The sequence below is a fragment of the Zingiber officinale genome, chromosome 11A (assembly GCF_018446385.1).
Source record: "Zingiber officinale cultivar Zhangliang chromosome 11A, Zo_v1.1, whole genome shotgun sequence".
Lineage (NCBI taxonomy): Eukaryota > Viridiplantae > Streptophyta > Magnoliopsida > Zingiberales > Zingiberaceae > Zingiber > Zingiber officinale.
Window position 1 is genome coordinate 93419296 of NC_056006.1, and position 22611 is coordinate 93441906.

Sequence of the window (22611 nt, forward strand, 5' to 3'; positions counted from 1 at the left end):
GCGGCACATCAAGTAAATGTATCCGTATCTCAAATAGTTGTCTATAAAATAGACGAGATATTTGAAAATACCTTTTGTCTGGATAGTCATAGGATCACACAAATCAGAATGAACCAATTCCTATATATCTTTGGCTCCATACCCATTAGACTTAAAAGCTCCTTGGTTATTTTCTTTCCAAGTAAGACTCGCAGGTTGGAAAGATTTCTACTACTAATGAACCCAAAAGTTCATCAGCTACCAATGAATCCTACTTAAGTTAATATAACCTAGCCTTAGATGTCAAAGATATAATTGGTTCATTTTCGAAGGTTGCTTTCTCTTAAGTTAGAAGATGTGTTACTAATTTCCATTTGTTGCATCGTGGGAGTTATTGGATTATAAATTGTCAACCAACATACCAGAATAGATAACTTCCCTATTTTTCTTGATAACAACTTTGTTATCAAAATAGACACAATATCTATTCTATAATAGTTTAGAAACTGAAATCAGGTTCTTTCTAAAGTTAGTATGTAAAGACAATTTCTAATAATCCAAATTTTATTCCTATTAGAGAATAAACCTCTCCCACTGTAACAGCTGCTACTTTTGCAGTAGTGCTCATGTGGACGGTGTTTTTTATTTTCATTTAGTTGTCGGGTTTCCTGGAACCCTGCAATGAATTGCAGACATGATTAATGACATCTGTATCTACACTCCAGGTTCTGGTAGATAACACCACTAGACATGTTTCAACTAATGAATTAAATACACCTAAATTGTTCTTAGTTCTAAGAAGACAGTCTACCTTAATGTCCAAGTCCTATTTTCAATCATTACAATTGGGACTACTAAGTCTTTTCTATAGTATAACAACTAGGGGATTGACAAACATTTTAAATCCTAAGAATCACAAAAATATTTGGTCAAGATCAATTCTTAAAAATCCCTATGAATTTTGTATGCCACGATAGTATGGTTGTATATAAAATCAAAAAGGAGATTTTATCCATTAATTTTATTATCTCGTCAACTTTACTTTATGACGAATAAAATTAATAGTTGATCTGTCTTTGATCAAATATTTGGTCAAAACCTTTTGAATTTAAAATAACATTGATTCCTCAAACAATATTATTTAAATTCACCAACACCTCAAACACCGTGAATTTTGCATGCCACGATAGTGTGGACGTATACAAAATTAAACATTTGTAAGAGGAGGGGTTTACCCATTAATTATCTTGTCAATAAATCTTTATGACAAATAAAATTACCTCAAACACCGTGAATTTTGTATGCCACGATAGTGTGGACGTATACAAAATCAAACATTTGTAAGAGGGAGTTTTAATTTTATTATCTTGTCAACCTATTTATTTGACAAATTAATAGTTGGTTTACTTCGGTCACACAAATAATAGCAGTGACTCCGATGGGGAGGATACTATTAAATGTGCCTAAGTGTATACTATTACTTGACACTAAGTCCATTAATAAGATTGTGCCCCTTCCGATGGGGAAGATCACACGCTCTTAATTAACTTCCTATAGTCATCCAAAATGGAAATTTAAGCTAGTGATCCGCAAACAAGCTCATCCGATATGGAGGAAGGCACTCAGAGCCAATGCGCAAGCTTGTTGCAACACTTATAAACCAGTAATGGAGACCGTGGAATTTATTTAAAAATAAATCCCTCTCCCACTTAGTTATTTAAAGTGAGGAATTTTGCCTATGCTAGTCTACCTAACATGCATACTAACAAGCACACACAACACAGCATAAAAAAGCAATAAATAGAAAAACTAATTTTCAACTATTATGACTTTTATCTATTGTTGTCCTCCGTGTGTCGCCAACCCTAGCTGCTGCCATCTTTGGCCACCGTCACCGGGTCTAGTTGTCGCATCCATCTTGCTCTTTGTTCCGCTGCGCCTCTGGTCCTCAAAAGGTTCCACGCCTTGCAAGATTCGATCCGCGACATAAATAGAATTTTACATTTTTCAATCCTATATTCCTCAGAGGAATATACATGTAAACTAGATCGATCATAAAATAAAATTTACATCCATCGATCCTATATTCCATAAAAGGAATGTACATGTAACTAGATCAAAAAATAAAATCCTAATAAAACTAAATACAGCTCCTGCTGTATTTTATAATACAATCATGCACACACAATAAAATGCCCTTGACATGTCCAAGGGTCCAATCACACACATAATAACTATAAGCCATAATAGTTAGATCCTGCATCCATAAAGTTAGCACATCCTACTATTAACCTGCCTAAATTATGTATGACATGTGCATAATTAAACTAATACCAAATACACAGAGGCAAAACCCTAGCTCTGATACCAATTGTTGGTTGCTACTCGGAAAGCCTAGAGGTTACACTGTACAAAAATTTTGTACAAAGGTCTGAACCATTTCCTAGCTACCATGTGTTCTTTTAAATTAAATTTTGGATCGCCTGCGGAACTTAACACGTTTGATCCAAAACTTAATCTATTCATTCTTTTAGGTTTTGACTTGGGTCTCCTGCGGAACTTAACACGTTCGACCCAAATCAACTTAAGTTTTTAATTCCATTAAATATTATTTTCCATAATTGGTTCCCAGTACTGACGTGGCGAGGCACACGACCTTCTTGGATATGGGAGCAACCGCCACCGACTAGACAAAACCTTTTATGGAAAGCTAATATTTAATTTCCTAAAATAACTTTAGGTTAACCGAAAAGAACAATCAAATCACAAGGAAAAATAAAACAAAAGAACACAACATCGAAAAACATATTCGGAACACTAAAATCATATGTCTCTTGTATTTGGTATTATTTCCAAAAATAACTAGTATGATGCGGAAAGGAAAAATACTAGTTATACCTTTTAGAAAACCTCTTGATCTTCTACCGTATTCCTCTTCTAACCTCGGACGTTGTGTGGGCAACGATCTTCCGAGATGAGAACCACCTTTCCACCTTCCTTCTTTCTTCTAGATTTCGGCCACAATAAACTCCTCCAAGGATGAAGAATTTCGGCCACCACCAATGCTCCAAGGGATGCTAGAGACGAGGCTTGCTTTCTCTCCTTCTTCTCCTTCCTTGATCCGGCCACAAACAAAAGCTCCACCAAGAGATGAGTTTCGGCCAACAAGAGGAGAGGAGAGAAATAGGGCCGGCCACCAAAACCAAAGAGGAGAGGAAAGAAAAAGAATAGAAGTTCATCACATGAAGGCTCATCTACCTCCTCTTTTATAATCCTTGGTTTTGGCAAATAAGGAAACTTTAATAAAAACTTCCTTAATTCCTTTGCCATGAAAAAGAAAATTTAATTAATTAAAATCAAATTCCTCTTCTTAATCAACCTGGCCGGCCACACAACAAACCTCCAATCAAAGGAAATTTAATTCAATCAAGAATTAAAACCTTCCTAATTTGTTTCTGGAAATTTATAAAAATTTCTCCAATAATTTAATCCCTTCATGATTGGTTTATAAAAAGGAAATTTAATAAATTAAAATCTTTCTTTTAAACATGTGGATAAAAAGAAAATTATCTCTAAAAATTAAAATCTCTTTTAATCTACAAATAAGGAAAGATATCAAATCTTTTCTTAATCTTTTGTAGAAACTAATAAAAGAGAATTATTAATTTTTTAAACTTTCTTTTAAATTATGAACATGGTTAAAAAGGAAAGTTTTTACCAAAATTAAAATCAACCTTTTAATCTACAAATAAGGAAAGAGATTTATCTCTTCTCTTAATCTTTTGTAGAATCTTATAAAAGGAAAGATTTAAATTTTTAAACTCTCTTTTAAAACATGTTATCCACATAAGAAAATTTTAAAAATAAAAATCCTTTTTATTTTAATTTGGGCCTGCCACACCAAGCTTGAACCCAAGCTAGGGCCGGCCACCTTGAAGCACCCATGAACCAAACTTTGGCCGGCCCTAGCTTGGTCTCCAAGCTAGCTTGGTCGGCCCCTTATGGGATGGGTAAGAAGGTGGGTATAGTACTCTATAATTAAGAGGCTACGATAGGGACCGAGAGGAGGAATTTGTTTTGGTCTCCCGATAAAATTAAGCATCCCGTGTTCGCCCCGAACACACAACTTAATTTTATCAATAATAATTCATTCCACTAAAGAACTATTATTGAACTACCGCACCAATCCTAAATTACATTTTGGGCTCCTTCTTATTATGAGTGTGTTAGTCTCCCTGTGTTTAAGATAACAAATGTCCACTAATTTAGTAAGTTACTGACAACTCACTTAATTGTAGTATCACTCAACTTCATCGTCATGTCGGACTAAGTCCACCTGCAGGGTTTAACATGACAATCCTTATGAGCTCCTCTTGGGGACATTCTCAACCTAGATTACTAGGACACAATTTCCTTCTATAATCAACAACACACACTATAAGTGATATCATTTCCCAACTTATCGGGCTTATTGATTCATCGAACTAAATCTCACCCATTGATAAATTAAAGAAATAAATATCAAATATATGTGCTTGTTATTATATTAGGATTAAGAGCACACACTTCCATAATAACTGAGGTCTTTGTTCCTTTATAAAGTCAGTATAAAAGAAACGACCTCTAATGGTCCTACTCAAAACACTCTTAGTGTACTAGTGTAATTATATAGTTAAGATAAACTAACACCTAATTACACTACGACCTTCCAATGGTTTGTTCCTTTCCATTATGGTCGTGAGCTACTGTTTATAATTTATAAGGTACTGATAACATGATCCTCTGTGTGTGACACCACATACCATATTATCTACAATATAAATTAATTGAACAACTACATTTATCATAAATGCAGTCATTTGACCAATGTGATTCTTATTTCTAGATAAATGTTTATACCAAAAGTTAGCCTTTTAGTATACATCCTAACATAATGCAGCAGTTAGCCAACAGTTTCTGGAGCAGTAGAACTATGCCTCAATCGCAAGCTTAAGATTCTTAGGACGAGGACCCTAATTAAACGCTAGCTAGCAATTCCTGCACACTGCTGCTAAAACTGTTGTGCCAGATAGCATGAAAATAAAAACATAAATTGAATCGTCTATAATTCACAATGATCTCCCGAAAAAAATCGAAGAAACCGTTAGACGTCGTTGTTGTCGGAAGCACGATCACGGATAATCGGAAAGTACTTCAAGATTCACGAGCCAGATCCCTAGCCTCTCATATGTTCTCCTTTGCTCGACTCACAAGTGATCACTGGCGCTTCTCACTATCCCTATCCTTGTCTCTTCTCATGGCTTGGACGCACTTTATATAAGATGACTAAGGAAGACGAAGGGGAAAGGACGCTCCTTCGTCTCCTTGGTGTTTGCAGCAACGAGAGACGTTTGCAGCAATGAGAGAAATGAAGGGGAAATGATGTTCCTTCGTCTACTTAATTGCAATAGTGATTCAGTCCTAATAGTCTTACCAAATAGTTTTCTAGTCGTCTTTCCAACAAGACAATGCTCATATATTGACAAGTTAATCTTAGCATGAGCGCCTAAAAGGGGCATGAGACTATTGAGGTTTTTAGCGTATCGGTCGGTCGATGGGTCAGGTTCTAATGCTTTTGGCAAGATAAGCAGGTATTCACCAATTGTTGGGCGTCTTTTTGTAGAGTCAGCCAAAAATATCCGGCCAATAATACTTTTCGAGTCAGCATCCTTCCTCCAACGTGGCTACCGCAACACCCCTAATATACTTCCTGCAAGACATACTCCACTTCATCCGCACCTAAGCATTTGAACAGTGGTCTGGAAAATGTCCGCTTGTACAGCTAATCCCCGATCAAAGTATAAACATGAGCTCTTCTCTTGATCAGAGTACAGCAGGATCGGCAGGCAGGATGCCCTGCTGAAGATATATAATCATTGGGGCTCTTAAGTCGATCGACTCTTCTATATTGTTCTGTTGGTCTACCTTGTAGGACCGTTGCGGCCGGCTGGAAGGGGGATTGTTGGATATTCTGCAAAATCAAAAACGAACAACCCTTCCTCGAACTCTTTAAGCTAACACTTGCATAAATAAAGTAAGCCGATAAATTAAAAGCATAAAAAAAAAAAGCGAGGCACAAAAGGTTTACTTGGTTACAACAGATGTGGTTGTTAATCCAAGGAAGATAAAGCCCACTATCAATCTCCTTCAGGCGGAGAAGCCTCGTACAACAATGAAGCGTAGAAAACAGAAGCTTAACTCTAAACTAAGGCGCACAAGTGTTGGAATTACAAGTAATGAGTTCGTTGAAAAGCTTCTGGACCAAAGCTATATTTATAGTCTTGGTCGGGGCGTCCTGAAGGGTTCCGGGCGCCTTGAGAGGGATAAACTTTATCCTCCAATGATCAGATCGAGTCAAATCTCGATCCTGGTCAAAAGTCTGGTTCGGGCGATCGGAAGGGTTTCGGGCGCCCCGGAGCCCAAAGTCAACAGATGTTGACTTTTTCGTCCGGGACCTCTTCTCTGGTTCAGTCCCACCTCGGTCCGGTTCTTCTCATCCGGATCCGCTCGCTTGGGTGATCTCTGCCATCCGAAAAAGGGCTCACCCGAACCCAACTTCCGGTCTTCTCGAGCAGCCTTCCGCACCGGCTTCTCGTCCCTCGGAATCGCTGCGTGTTTCCTTCTCGTCCACCAGTGTACTCATCCGCAGTCTTCGTCCCTCAGTCGCACCCCGTGCCGACCTTCTCGCTAGTTGCATCTCTTGCTCCCCGAGCAATCTTCCGCTCCGGCTTTCATCCCTCGGAACCACCGCACGCTTCCTTCTCGTCCACCGGGGTACTCTTCCGCAGCACCCCGTCCCTTGGATGCACCACGTGTCGTCCTTCTCGCTAGCTGCGTCTTCCGCTCGAGTACCTGTGCTCCTAAGCTTCTGCACACTTAGACAAAAGGTTAAAACAACACAGGACCTAACTTAACTTGTTGATCACACCAAAACAACCTTGGGATTCCAACAATCTCCCCCTTTTGATGTGATCAACCCAAGTTAAGCTAGGGACAAAATAGATATGAAAATTAAACATTTTAATATTGCACTCACGTGCAACAAGATAGAAAAAAAATTAAATTCCAATTTTAATTTTTCAATTTCTACCTCCCCCCTAGACTTATACTTTTTCTTCTCCTCCTTTGATCACATAAAAAAATTGAGGTTGCAAGAAAAATCTAAGGGTTGACACTTAGAAACTTTATAAAGATCTATTTCACTGATTTTCTGGACAATATTTCTAAGTAAGGAGAATTTCTAAAAATATTTCTAAGTCATTAAGAACTTTTATAAAATTTTGAGAACTTTGAAAATTTTGTAATAATTTTCACAAAATCAATCTCAAAATATCAGACAAAATTTCTAAGTTAAAAATAACTTTTGAAAAATTTCTAAGTTTTCATCATGAAAATTAAGAATTTTCTCAGTAGAAAACTTTATGCAAAAAAAAACTTTTGGAAAAAAATAAAAAAATTCTATGTATTTATTTTTAATTTTATTTCATCATTTTTTTTATGCTTTTATCAGAAGGTTTTAAATTTTCATTTTAACTTATTATAGCTTCTTAAATCACACTTTTTCATAAAGTAACCATGATTAAACATGCAAATATTTGTATCATGTTAATCTCTATTTTACAATAATATTTTGATAATCTAAATTCTAATTTGATAAAGTTTTTCGACAACATATCCAATTTGCAAAATTTGTTCGACAAAATATTTTGTAATTTGCAAAAATATTTTGACAACATAAATTGTAATTTGAACAAATCTGTTGATAATCTGAAAAACTCTTTCGATAATATCTCTAATTTATAAAATTCGTTCAAAAAAATATTTCGTATTTTGCAAAATGTATTCATCAGAAGCTTTTCTAATTCGAAATATTCTTTCGACGATTCAATTTTTAATTCGCAAAATTCTTTCGGCGACATTTTGATTGATTTAACTAATTGTTCAGAAGTTGGAGTCCATACCTGACTTACCTTTTCGGTCGTTGGTTCTCCCCCTGTCGAGTTGTTTTCCTCCGACGTTACTCCCCCATTATTAATGCTCTCGATGTTTATTGAGGAAGAGTTGATTGCGTCTTCTGGTACATGCTCGATGGTGAGAGATGTTTCTACAATTTCCTTGATCTCTGACTCTTCTGTCGGTGACTCGATGTCTAATGAGGAGTTGGATTCGACTGTAGGTGGTTCTTCGTAAAACTTCAAGAACCTTTCCCAAAGTTCCTTTGTGCTTTTGTATGTTCCGACTCTGTCGAGATCCTTAGTAGGTAACACGCTCAAAAGACTGGATTCAGCCTTACCGTTTGCCATGAATTTGTCGCGCTGCTCGTTAGTCCATTGATGCTCCTTAAGTTCTTCTCCTTCTTCGCTTTTGGGCATTATAAAACTATACTTCATTATTAATAACATATTGAAATCAGTTTTAAAGTAAACCTCCATTCGTCGCTGTTAGGACCAAAAGTAGCTAGAGGGGGGGGGGGTGAATAGCTCGTCGCGTTCGCTCGTTGCTCGGCGTTGCTTGTTCCTTCAAAGATGTGCAGCGGAAAATACAGAAACAAACACACAACGCTAACACGGTTGGTTTTACTTGGTATCCACCTCACAAGAGGTGACTAATCCAAGGATCCACACCAACACACACACCCTCCACTAAATAAAACTCTCCTTTATGGTAACTACCAAGGGCGGAGAAGCCCTACAAGACTCAAAACAAGAAGAGAGGGAAAGGATACAAGAAATACAAGCTTACAAGCTTACAATGAGTATAAACCCTAACCCTAGCTTCTCTTCTTGGCTTTGATCCGCCTCTTGACTTGGAAAACTTCCAAGATCCTTCAAGAACTGGCGATCTGAGCTTTTTGAGTGCTGTGGAGGAGCTGGCGAGAAATCTGGAGTGAATCGGAGAAGCAATGCCGCAGCCATCACACGCCTGCAGCTATAAACGACGCCAACGGTCGGATCCCGATCGATTCGAATGATCCCAATCGATCGGGGAGGCTTTGGATCGATCCACGGATCGATCCAGAGCGCCTCTGTGCTCTGGAAAAGCGCCTGGATCGATCCACGGATCGATCCAGTGCTTATCGCGCGAAGCAGCCGCGTCCCAATCGATCCACTGATCGATTGGGACCTCTGGATCGATCCACGGATCGATCCAGAGGCTCTCTGTTCGCTGGGACAGGTCTTGATCGATCCACTGATCGATCCAGAGCCTGGATCGATCCACTGATCGATCCAGCACTTGATTTTTGTCCAAACCCAAGTCCCAAACCTCCCAAACCAACATCCGGTCAACCTTGACCTGTTGGTATGTCATGCCTAGCATCTAGTCACTCCCTTGACCTGCTAGGACTCCCTTACCAAGTGTCCGGTTAATCCCTTTGACCCACTTGGACTTTTCTCTGTGCCAAGTATCCGGTCAATCCCTTTGACCTACTTGGACTTTTCTTTCATGCCAAGTATCCAGTCAATCCTTTGACCTACTTGGACTTCCCAGCACCAGATGTCCGATCATCCTTGATCCATCTGGATTTTCCCTTGCCTGGCTTCACTCACCAGGACTTTCACCTAGCTTCACTCACTAGGGTTTTCCATCTGCCTAGCTTCACTCACTAGGACTTTCACCTGGCTTCACTCACCAGGATTTCCATCTGCCTAGCTTCACTCACTAGGACTTTCACCTGGCTTCACTCACCAGGATTTCCATCTGCCTAGCTTCACTCACTAGGACTTTCACCTGGCTTCACTCACCAGGATTTCCATCTGCCTAGCTTCACTCACTAGGACTTCCTTCTGCCTGGCTTCACTCACCAGGACTTTTCTTCTGCCTGGCTTCACTCACCAGGACTTTCATACTGCCTAGCTTCACTCACTAGGTCTTTCATTTTGCCTAACATCCCAGTTAGGACTTCCCAGTCAAGTATCCGGTCAACCTTGACCTACTTGACTCTTCTTCAATCAATATCTTATTGTCAAACATCTAAACCCAAACCAAGACTCAGCTTGGTTACCCAGGTCAACCTTGACCTGAGGGATATTGCACCAACAATCTCCCCCTTTTTGATGTTTGACAATACCACAATAACACTTACAATCCCATATGTAAGTTAGGCTAATCCCATAGCCTCCTTCTTCATGCCACTAGGTAATGAAAGCATAAATTAAGCTCTTCATTCTCCCCCTAAGAGGGCAAACTCCCTCTAGGTAATGAAAGCCTAACTTACTCCCTTTCATGAGTCCTTTCATTCTCCCCCTATGACCTTCCCATAGGTAATGAAAGCCTAAACTTAACCATACATTCTCCCCCTATTGGCACACATCAACCCATCGTTGGACACACATCAACCTATGCTCCAATTCTGGGCACACTTCAACAAATCCATTTGTTGAAGACTCTCCCCCTGAAGAGTTGCTCATCGTTGTTCACAACATCACTCGTTGTGATCAACACGATAATGAAGGTCCCATACCCTTCATTTATCCTTAACTTCTCCCTCAATGTAGACAACTACCCAACCTTGAGCATTATCTACCACTTGAGTGTCCACTTGAAATAATGAGGATATCCACTCCCCATTTCTCCCCATTTCAAGTTTAAATGCTCAACCTTGAGCAAGTTCACAACAGAAGGTTAACCACCTTCCAAGGTTCATGAAAAATAATTTTCATGTCTTTAAAGAGTCCCTCCCCCTAAAGACATGGTGGTAACTTCTGTCATTGCACCAACAATGACTTGGAATCCCTAAAACATTAGGAAACCCAAATTTAGAAGTTTTGAGGTTCAAATATTCAAAATTTGAAACAACCTCAACCTAAACTTCTACTTAGTCTTCGTTAACCAATCCATCCTTGTTTTCAACATGAAAACACCCTTTGTATGTATACAAATGTATTTAAGGGGTTTGGAATGGTTACCTAGACTCAAAGGGGTTCAAAGATGCTGAAATCAAGCCTTCCCAGCCAAAATCAGCAACTTGGATCGATTGGAGTTGGGTTCCAATTGATTGAACCTTTCTGAATCGATCCACTGATCGATTCAGACTCCCTGGATCGATCGGCTGATCGATCCAGCGAGCTTCTGCTCGCGGGAATTGCCGTTTGAATTGATCCATGGATCGATTCAGGAACTCCAATCGATCCATGGATCGATCGGAGCTCTGATAGTTGCTGAAATTCCATTTCAGTCAACTTCAGAAACCCCTAGAAAATTCTACAAAAATTCAAAAATTATGAAATTTCGTGTAGACATTATTTAGGGCGTTTTACTATCACGGAAAAATAGTTTTCTATGAAAATACATCATATTTTCAAAGATTGACACAAACTTGAAAACTTGCAAAAACTTTAGTGTTTTTCTTCAAGTTTGTGTCTAACTATTCAATGGTGATTACTATCAAAAGATAGCCTTCACCAAGGTTTTCCAAAAACATTTTAAAAACATTTTCAAAACCAATATCCCATCATGTTCCTTGGGCATAATGCACATGACTTGTACATTAGCTTTCCCAATGATGGGAAAATACATAACTATGTGTTTTGATGAACCTAAAACTCAAAAGAATGCACTAAATCAACATCTTGAGTTTTGTTCATCATCTTAACATCTCACTTGTATATAATATGGACAAAACACATACAAGTCACCTTATAGTCTTTGTGAGATGTAGATTTTGGTTTTTGCCCTAATCTAGGGATCATGCATATTTATCTAGGCATTTTAGAAATGTTAGACATCCACCTAGGATGTCACTTGTCAATAAGTGTCGTTAGATGCCATTTGTCCTTAATTACAAGGAATTAAACTTAATGCATGATTATGTTATGGCATACATCAAAAGAAAATAATTTTCAAAAGAAAATATCTTATTACTACATGATGTATGAATGTCATGACATGGTATTTTTGGATTTTTCATAATAAAACATGAATGCAAAAACTAGACATGATGTCATGGCATATTATGGGCAAACAATCATGGCAAGATTTAGCATAAATAAAATATACCTAGATTAACTATCTAAGTATCCTTAAAGTCTTAGCTAAACTTACAACTTAAACCTAGATTGCCCTAAAGTGCTACAAGAGAATGCCAAAGCCTAAATTTGGCATTTCTAATTTCCTTGATTTATTGTATGCCAATTGAAAATAAACATGTCCTCAAATGTTGGCATATTCCATTTTTCCTCAAGAGTAGCACTTTTAAATTTAAGGCCCGGATTGCCTTAAATTGCCTAAGAACATACCAAAATCCCAACTTGATAGTTCTTATGAATTTCCCAATATGTGTCATTTAAGATTAAAATCAATTCTTCCACCATTAGGCACATTTTACTCTTTCAAGGAGTAATCAATAGGTCCATTTCATTTTCAAAGGTTAACTAAAACCTTGAAAATGCTCCTTGAGTGTCAATTTCCTCAAAGTTGGGTTAACTACCCTTCTAATCGGAGTTGACACTCTCTAACCCATCTATGGGGTAGAGAAGATGCTCCTAGGAACCCAACACCTATTGGTGCTCCTTGGATGCTCTAGGTACTCACTAGGGATAACTTCCCTACATACCTTCCTAGTGACCTTGTTGGACTTCTTAGAAGCCTTGGTCACATTTTCTAGGTCAACTCTAGGGATAGCTTCCCTTGTAACCTTCTTTGTGACTTTCTTAGACTTCTTAGAAGTCTTAGTCACATTCATTGCAAAAATACTCTTAGGGATGGCTTCCTTAGTATTCTTGGCTTGACCACTAGACCTAGGGTTTGTTCCATAACTATATGGAACTCTATGGTAAGAGGGCACATCCTTCTTAGCCTTTGGTTTGTATCCCAAACCTCTATGGCCATTAGATGACCTTTGTGCGCCTAGCCCTAGGTATTGCTCATTTTGCCCTAATAGGATATTTTCCATCCTTTTTAGGGTCTTTTCCATTTTATCAAGCCTTGATCTCAAGACTTGATTTTCTAACACTAAGTCCTTAGTTTTAGATTTTTCATTTGATTCATGAGCATATTTGTTCTTGGGCTTGTATCTAAAATCTTTAGAGTTATTGCCCAAGTGTCTATCTACCTTCCTAACCTTAGGTTGGGTAGTTTTGGCATGTAGGGCCACATGTTTTTCCTTAAAGCCCTCATGCTTTCTATTCTTATGGTAAATTGCATTAAAATGATAAAAGTTAGAACTATCATGCTTTTTACCATAATGTAAAGGGGTAGGCTCAATAAATGTTATCTTCTTCTTTACCTTGGAGGCTTCCCCTTGCCTAGTGCCTCCTTGAGCCTTGACCACCTTCTTCCCCTTGGGGCATTGACTTCGGTAATGCCCCTTTTGATTGCAAGAGAAGCATATAATATGCTCTTTGCTCTTCTTTGTGTTGGGGATGATCTCCTTGGGCTTCGCCTTGCCCTTTTGTGCCACTTGGCCCTTCTTCTTGGCCAATTTAGGGCACTTGCTCTTGTAGTGCCCATGTTCCCTACACTCAAAGCATATAATATGATTTTTATTTTTAATTGAAATATTTATACCTTTGCTTGTAGGGGTGGCATCTTTCCCTTTGGATCCGGAGGTAGAAGCTTCCTCTTGATCCGATCTTGATTCTCCTCCATTTGATTTTTCTTGACTCGTGGAGGTAGAAGCTTCTTCCATCTCTTCATCTCTTGACCCGGATGTAGAAGCTTCTCCTTCTTCTTGATCCGGTGTCACCAAGGATTGCTCCCCCTCAATCCTAGAGGTGGAGGCTTCATCATCTTGAATATGAAACAAGGAGTATGCTCCCTCCTTGTTCCCTTCGTTGCATTCCCTTGAAGATGAAGCTTCTTGGATTTCCTCTTCTTCGGAGGTTGAGCATCTCTCAACCTCGGAGTCCTCCTCTTGGTCTTGATCCAATGAGTCGCCCTCTTTGGATTCTCCTTGATCTGGTACAGTGGAGGGGATCTCATGAATTCTTGCCAATTTGCTCCAAAGCTCCTTGGCATCTTCAAACTCTCCAATTTGTTCCAAGATGTTTCTTGGCAATAAATTGACCAAAAGCTTGGTCACTTTGTCATTGGCCTCACATCTTTGGATTTGGTCTTTGCTCTACTTGCTCCTTTTGAGTACTTTGCCCTTGGAATTTGTGGGAGCTTCAAAACCTTCCATGAGAGCAAACCATTGCTCTATCTCCATCATAAGAAAATTTTCGATTCTTGATTTCCAAGAATCGAAACTCGTAGAAGTGTATGGTGGAGCCACCCTTGTGTCAAATCCAAGCCCATCTTGGAATTGCATCTTGAAGTTGAGCTTGATAAAATCTTGAACTTGAAGAATTTGCTCCAACTTCTTCACCCTCTAGCTTTTCTTGTTATACTTGACCCTTCCGGCGATGATTCCGGTGAAGAGCGGCCTTGCTCTGATACCACTTGTTAGGACCAAAAGTAGCTAGAGGGGGGGTGAATAGCTCGTCGCGTTCGCTCGTTGCTCGGCGTTGCTTGTTCCTTCAAAGATGTGCAACGGAAAATACAGAAACAAACACACAACGCTAACACGGTTGGTTTTACTTGGTATCCACCTCACAAGAGGTGACTAATCCAAGGATCCACACCAACACACACACCCTCCACTAAATAAAACTCTCCTTTATGGTAACTACCAAGGGCGGAGAAGCCCTACAAGACTCAAAACAAGAAGAGAGGGAAAGGATACAAGAAATACAAGCTTACAAGCTTACAATGAGTATAAACCCTAACCCTAGCTTCTCTTCTTGGCTTTGATCCGCCTCTTGACTTGGAAAACTTCCAAGATCCTTCAAGAGCTGGCGATCTGAGCTTTTTGAGTGCTGTGGAGGAGCTGGCGAGAAATCTGGAGTGAATCGGAGAAGCAATGCCGCAGCCATCACACGCCTGCAGCTATAAACGACGCCAACGGTCGGATCCCGATCGATTCGAATGATCCCAATCGATCGGGAGGCTTTGGATCGATCCACGGATCGATCCAGCGCCTATCTCGAAAGTGCCGGATCGATCCACGGATCGATCCGGCGCTTATCGCGCGAAGCCCAATCGATCCATCGATCGATTGGGACCTCTGATCGATCCACGGATCGATCCGAGGCTCTGTCATTGGAGTGTCCGGATCGATCCATCGATCGATCCAAAGACTTGATTTTGTCCAAAACCAAGTCCCAAACCTCCCAAACCAACATCCGGTCAACCTTGACCGTTTGGTATGTCATGCCTAGCATCTAGTCACTCCCTTGACCTGCTAGGACTCCCTTACCAAGTGTCCGGTCAATCCCTTTGACCCACTTGGACTTTTCTCTGTGCCAAGTATCCGGTCAATCCCTTTGACCTACTTGGACTTTTCTTTCATGCCAAGTATCCAGTCAATCCTTTGACCTACTTGGACTTCCCAGCACCAGATGTCCGATCATCCTTGATCTATCTGGATTTTCCCTTGCCTGGCTTCACTCACCAGGACTTTCACCTAGCTTCACTCACTAGGGTTTTCCATCTGCCTAGCTTCACTCACTAGGACTTTCACCTGGCTTCACTCACCAGGATTTCCATCTGCCTAGCTTCACTCACTAGGACTTTCACCTGGCTTCACTCACCAGGATTTCCATCTGCCTAGCTTCACTCACTAGGACTTCCTTCTGCCTGGCTTCACTCACCAGGACTTTTCTTCTGCCTGGCTTCACTCACCAGGACTTTCATACCGCCTAGCTTCACTCACTAGGTCTTTCATTTTGCCTAACATCCCAGTTAGGACTTCCTAGTCAAGTATCCAGTCAACCTTGACCTACTTGACTATTCTTCAATCAATATCTTATTGTCAAACATCTAAACCCAAACCAAGACTCAGCTTGGTTACCCAGGTCAACCTTGACCTGAGGGATATTGCACCAACAGTCGCTTCCAGAATGCGAACTCCCCCTCGAATGTTGGTGGATAGATGTTAGCTCCGACCATATCGTTGCTTCGATCGGCGGTTAGTCCTCTTGAAGCGCCTCGGCTCTGATACCACTTGTAGGACCATTGCGACCGGATGGAAGGGGGGTTGTTGGATATCCTGCAAAATTAAAAATGAACAACCCTTCCTCGAACTCTTTAAGCTAACACTTGCATAAATAAAGTAAGCCGATAAATTAAAAGCATAAAGAAAAAGTGAGGCACAAAAGATTTACTTGGTTACAACCGATGTGGTTGTTAATCCAAGGAAGATAAAGCCCACTATCAATCTCCTTCAGGCGGAGAAGCCTTGTACAGCAATGAAGCACAGAAAACAGAAGCTTAACTCTAAACTAAGGCGCACAAGTGTTGGAATTACAAGTAATGAGTTCGTTGAAAAGCTTCTGGACCAAGGCTATATTTATAGCCTTGGTCGGGGCGCCCTGAAGGGTTCCGGGCGCCCCGGAGGGCTCCGGGCGCCCGGGAGCCCAAAGTCAACAGATGTTGACTTTTTCGTCCGGGACCTCTTCTCTGGTTCAGTCCCGCCTCGGTCCGGTTCTTCTCCTCCGGATCCGCTCGCTTGGGTGATCTCTGCCATCCGGAAAAGGGCTCACCCGAACCCAACTTTCGGTCTTCTCGAGCAGCCTTCTGCTCCGACTTCTCGTCTCTCGGAATCGCTGCGTGTTTCCTTCTCGTCCACCAACGTACTCATCCACAGTCTTCATCCCTCGGTCGCATCCTGTGCCGACCTTCTCTCTAGCTGCGTCTCCTGCTCCCTGAGCAATCTTCCGCTCCGGCTTTCGTCCCTCGGAACCACCGCACGCTTCCTTCTCGTCCACTGGGGTACTTTTCCGTAGCACCTCGTCCCTCGGACGCACCGCGTGCCGTCCTTCTCGCTAGCTGCGTCTTCCGCTCGAGTACCTGTGCTCTTAAGCTCCTGCACACTTAGACACAAGGTTAAAACAACATAGGACCTAACTTAACTTGTTGATCACACCAAAATAACCTTGGGGCTCCAACATATCTGATCTATTAGGAATCTTTGGGCTACTGACCTATCCAACACCTAAGTGGTCAAAGAGATGACCATTTTAGCTAGTTCATCTGCCCTTTGGTTGTTTGTTCGAGAAATTTTAGTCACTGTGACTTCCTTGAAACCCTCCTTCATTTACTCATATACTTCCTTGTATAACTGCAGCTTGTCAATGTTAATCTCAAAGTTGTTCACTGAGCTACTAGCTAAGAATCTGAATAAATGACCACTCGAGCAGCTCTGACATGTCGGGCTACTTGCAACCCTACTAATAGTGTCTCATACTCCGCCTCATTATTAATAGCTCTGAAATTTAGCCTAACGACCAGTTGTAGGATATCTTCCTTAAGGGATATCAGAAGTATCCTCCGCTTCCCTGTTGGGTGGACGACTCATCTATGTAGACTTTCCAAATTTCTTCAGAATCAATTTGATGGACCTTTGTCAAAAAATCTACCAGGACCTGCGCTTTAATCGTCGTTCGGGGTTGATACTGCATGTCATATTCTCCCAGTTCAATTGTCCATTTGATGAGACGACCAGCGATCTCCACGTTAGTAAGAGTCTTCCTCATGGTACTATTAGTCAGGACTGTAATGGGGTGTGCTAGGAAATAAGGTCTTAATCAACGAGCCATGAGGACCAATCCATAAACCAATTTTTCCAGAATCGTGTATCGAAACTCGACCCCTTTCAATAAGTGACTGAAGAAGTATATTGGTCGTTGTACATCATCCTGTTCTTTCACCAACACCGCCCCCACGACCTCAGGGGTAGTTGACAGATAGACCCAAAGCGGCTCCCCCGCAATAGGTTTAAACAGTGAAGGCAAGGTCTCCAGGTGCTTCTTCAACTCTTCAAAGGCTTGGTTACATTCCTCATCCCATTGAAACTTGGTCTCTCTCTTGAGTACCTTAAAGAAAGGCAGTGCTCGATCCTCAAACCAAGATATAAACCTGGACAACATAGTTATTCTACCCACCAACTTCTGGGCTTCTTTCATATTTTGAGGCGATTTCATCTCTCGAAGTGCTTGAACGTTCTCTGGGTTAGTCTCAATTCCCCACTCAGTAACGAGGTATCTCAGAAATCCCCCCCACCCGAGCACCAAACAAGCACTTCAATAGATTTAACTTGAGCCTATATTATTGTAGGGTGCCACAAGTCTCCTCTATATCAGAAATCAAATTTATGGCTTAGGTGGATTTGATGAGGATATCGTCTACATAGACCTCCATGTTCTGTCCTATCTGCTTTTGGAAGCTTTTATCCATCATTCTCTAGTAGGTAGCTCCTGCATTTCATAATCCGAAAGGCATAACAGTGTGACAAAAAGTACTATCTGTCGTAATGAAGCTGATCTTCTCTTGATCTTCTAGCGCCAAAGTGATTTAGTGGTATCCCTGGTAAGCGTCAAGCATGCATATCCTTTCACAACCTGAGGTTGAGTCCATCATCTGATCAATCATGGGTAGCGGGTAACAGTCCTTAGGGATAGCATAGTTGAGGTCTCAGAAGTCGATGTAGACTCTCCACTTGTTATTGAGTTTTGACACTAGGACCACATTAGAGAGCCAGGGTGGGAATTGTATTTCTCTAATGTGCCCTGCCTTCAAGAGATGATCCACCTCAGCTCGGATAATCTTATTTTGCTCGGCTGAGAAGTTCCGCTTCTTCTGCTTGATCAGCCGGGGATCGGGGCAGAAGATGTAGTTTGTACTCAGTTACTTCAGGCTTGACTCCGGGTAACTCTTCGGGGGACCAAGAGAACACGTCCCTATTGCGCGTCAAGCATTTAACCAAATCTGTCTTGATCTTGATCGACAAGTTGCTAGATATACGGGTAAGACTTTCTAGGCGCTTGGGATAGAGCTGGACCTCCTCCCAAGGTATGAGTTCCTCTGCTATAGGTAGAGGTTCCTCTTGGATGACGTGGATCCTGCCATCCGGAGTTCTTTGAGCCTTACGGACCTCCACCTTCATCATGTCGATGTTACACCTGCGAGAGACTAATTGCTTACCTTTGACTTCCCCAATTTAGTCTCCTATAGGGAATTTAATCTTCTGATGGAAGGTGGATACTGCCGCTCGGAACTCATGTGGTGTCGGTCTATCCAGGATAACGCATGTTGTACGAGGATAGTGAATCCACAACTATGAAAGTGCTTCTCCGCGTCCTCACTAGGGGCTTGCTATCCAAAGATATGGCTAGCTTGATTTGGCACATGGATCTTACTTCATTGCTGGTGAAGACGTATAATGAAGTGGCCACGGGCTGGAGCTCACTGGCATCAATTTGCATGCTCTCAAATGCATTCCTGAACAACACATTGACAAAGCTTCTGGTATCAAAGAAAACTCTGGCCACACAAATGTTAGTTATGATGACTTTGATTATTAGGGCATCATCATAAGGGAGTTCCAACCCCTCTAGGTCTTGTGGCCCAAAACTAATTGTGGGTCCGACAACTTGCTTCCGGCTGCATCCTGCAAGGTGTATCTCCAGGCGACGCTCATGAGATTTTCGAGCCCTAGTAGAATCTCCATCTGTGGGGCCCCCCAGAGATCATGCCGATCTCTTGGATGGCTACATTTCCCCTTGATCCTGTCCGAGTGATGAGTGGATGGACGCTGGGAACGTGGCGCTCTCCACTGTCTACTGCTGGTGATGTGGATCTTCACCGCTACCTACAAAGAAGTCGGGCCGGGAGGAGTTTCCCGGCGACGACCCTCCGACGCTCAAGTCAGGCAAGAGGCAAGCGAAAAAGTAGCGTTGAGAATCAGAGATTGCATACCTCCTGTGAAGTCTGGAGGGCTCTTATATAGAGCTGTGGGGAGGCTTGTACACTCTCATCGAGGCGTACACGTGTATCTCACCATACCTCGATATGGGCTTGCCAGCAGAGTAAGCTTGACACCATACTGCTACAGTCCGAGCATCTCTTTGATGGGAAGATAGACCATTCTGTCTTAGGCTTCTGCGTTATGGTCTGGTCGTTGAACATACCTATTGTCAGTGATAGGTGTTTCTGAGAATGATGCTCCCACTGTTCCCTTTGTCATCTGGTCTCCTTTCTCCACGCTAAGCGTCCAGCTGTTCGGCCAGGACATTACTCCCGATCAGGCGTAGGTATTGGTCCGACAGGGAAGATTCCCAGTCGCGTGCTCGGACGAGCTTATTCCCGCCCATGCTGCTTTATGCCTTGGCCGAACGGACTACCCGCTCGGACCGGCGACCCTTTTCACTACGAGCGTCGGAAACCCGACTCCCCGTCGGGTTGTCTTTGATTCCGCTCGGATCCGTTCGGCCGGTCGACCCAACCCTTATCCGATCGGCCGAACCTCATGCTGACCCTTTTGCCTTTTGACCTACACGTGGCGTTGACTCCCCTCCAGAGGGGGCCCCCAGACCTTACTGCCGGATCACCCCTGTTCTCCTCCTCCCTGGATTCTCCTGGCTCCTTGCCAAGGCCCGACTATTGCCTCTCTTGACCTGCATTGTCGAGCGGGGATTTATCTGATTGACCTGCCGCTGCCTGCTGGTCAGCCAGCAACCTCTGAAGTTGAGGCGCGATCTCTAGTCGAGGCAGGCCCAGTTCAGCTATCCGCTGGGAATCATGGGCTAACTGGACGCAATCCCTGGTGGCATAAGTGTGGTAAGTGCAATAGTGAGGCCCCCACTGACCGGGTCTTGGGGCTTGGACATCTTCCACCCTTTGAGCCATCTGGGAGTCCTGCCTGGGCAGGAATCCCGGTCGAGAATCCCTGGCACGCGGAAGAGGTTGAGCTTGCGCTTAGGGCAACCTCTTCTCTAATTTGTTGGCAGGGGCAGGCGCCTTGTCCACTTTCCGTCAAGCCACCTGGGCTTTCTCTACGTTGATATAACTGGCGGCCTTCCCTAGCATCTCATCGAAGTTCTTCACAGGCTCTTGGATGAGGGCAGGGCTTGGAAGAACTCCCCTTCTACCAGACCATGGGAGAAGACGCTCATCAGTATTTCAGAAGTAGCGTACGTAACATCCTGGGTTACCTGGTTGAAGCGTTTGATAAAACTTCTCAAGAGTTTAGTAGACCCTTGCTTGAGGGCAAAGAGACAATCCTCTGTCTTCCGGTACTTCCTGCTAATGGCAAAATGGTGCAGGAAAATGATCTTAAAGTCATGGAAGAAGGTGATGGACCCATTCGGTAGCCATCGGACTATTTTTGTGTCGAGCCAGACAGAGTTTTTACGAACACTCAGCACTTGATGGCGTCGCTGTATTAGTGCAGCAGTGCAGTGTTCCAAAACTTCCGAAGATGATCCTCCGGGTCCTTGATACCGTCATACTCTCCAATAGTTGGGGGCTTGTACCCCTTCGGTAGCTTCTCCTCGAGTACTCTTAGAGAGAAGGAAACTTGCTCCTTAGACCCCCCCCCCCTTCCTGAGGACTGTGGCTTTCCCATTCTTCGAATCTCTAGGCGGGGAGCTCTCTGCGATAGAGGCTTGTAGTTACTCTTTCTTATTGTAACAATCCGGGCCCTTGTGGTACTAGTCTGGGCCAGGCTCCCGATAGAAGGTTGGAGGGAAATCCTTAGGCTGTTTTCTCTTAGACCCCCTCTCTGAAACACGAGTCGGGTCCTTGGAAATCGCAGACATCTTGTACGACCGTGAAGTGGTGGTTTGTTTTTCGAAAGTCGCTCGCCTCTTGCCCTCCTTGAACAGTTCATATTCTCCTACTGTCATGGTGACGTTGATTCTTTCGGTATCCTCTATTTTCGCGTTCCAGAATAGGTGAAGGAGATTCCCACAGACAACGCCAAATTAATTCTGTCCGGAATCTGAGTTAGATGAAAGCCGGATGAGCTGTTGCTAGGATTGATGGAGAGATGACTAGGATACCCTTATCGCACATGCCCAAGAGAATGGACCCTCACATGGAGCTAACGAACGGAGGTCATTGAGGCTGCAGTACTTGAGCTCTGCACACACTCAGACAAGCACACAGGACGTTAGAGGTCAGAAACCAAGGAAAAAGTCCCTGGAGCAGGCCCTCTGACGCTCAAGTCAGGTACTTTTTCTCTAGAAGAACAGTGTACGAAGGAGAAAGAAAAGTAGAAAACAAATGCGAATGTGCAAGAGAGCGTCCCTGCTCAAGGGAGAGGACCTCCCTTTTTATATGACAGTGCGTACCTCTAGAGCCTGACCGATGTCAGGGAATGTCGAGTGTCAGGACCTATCTGGTGATGGAAGATGTGTGACACCCTCTTATGGACTGGAAGAAGGTTCCATTCGCAGATGACCGCCGACCATTTGAATATCCCTGATATACAGCAGTTATTCTCTGACAGACGGTTACGATTCCCTGACCTTGTTGTCGCGTAGTGTAGGATCGAAAAGAATTTAGATATCTCCACAATGACATGATATTGTCCACTTTGGGCCTAGATCCTCATGGCTTTGCTCTTGGGCTCTACCGAAAAGGCCTCATGCCAATGGGGATATCTTTTCTCTTATAAACCCATGATCTTTCCCATGTGTTTCTAATATAGGACTATGTTTGCAACCTTGCAACCCCAACAATCCCCACTCAAACAAAGGACCATAGGCTTCCCATGTTCGATCCTCGACCCACCAGGTCTTCCTGCCCCTCGGTCCACCCGACCTATTAGGACTT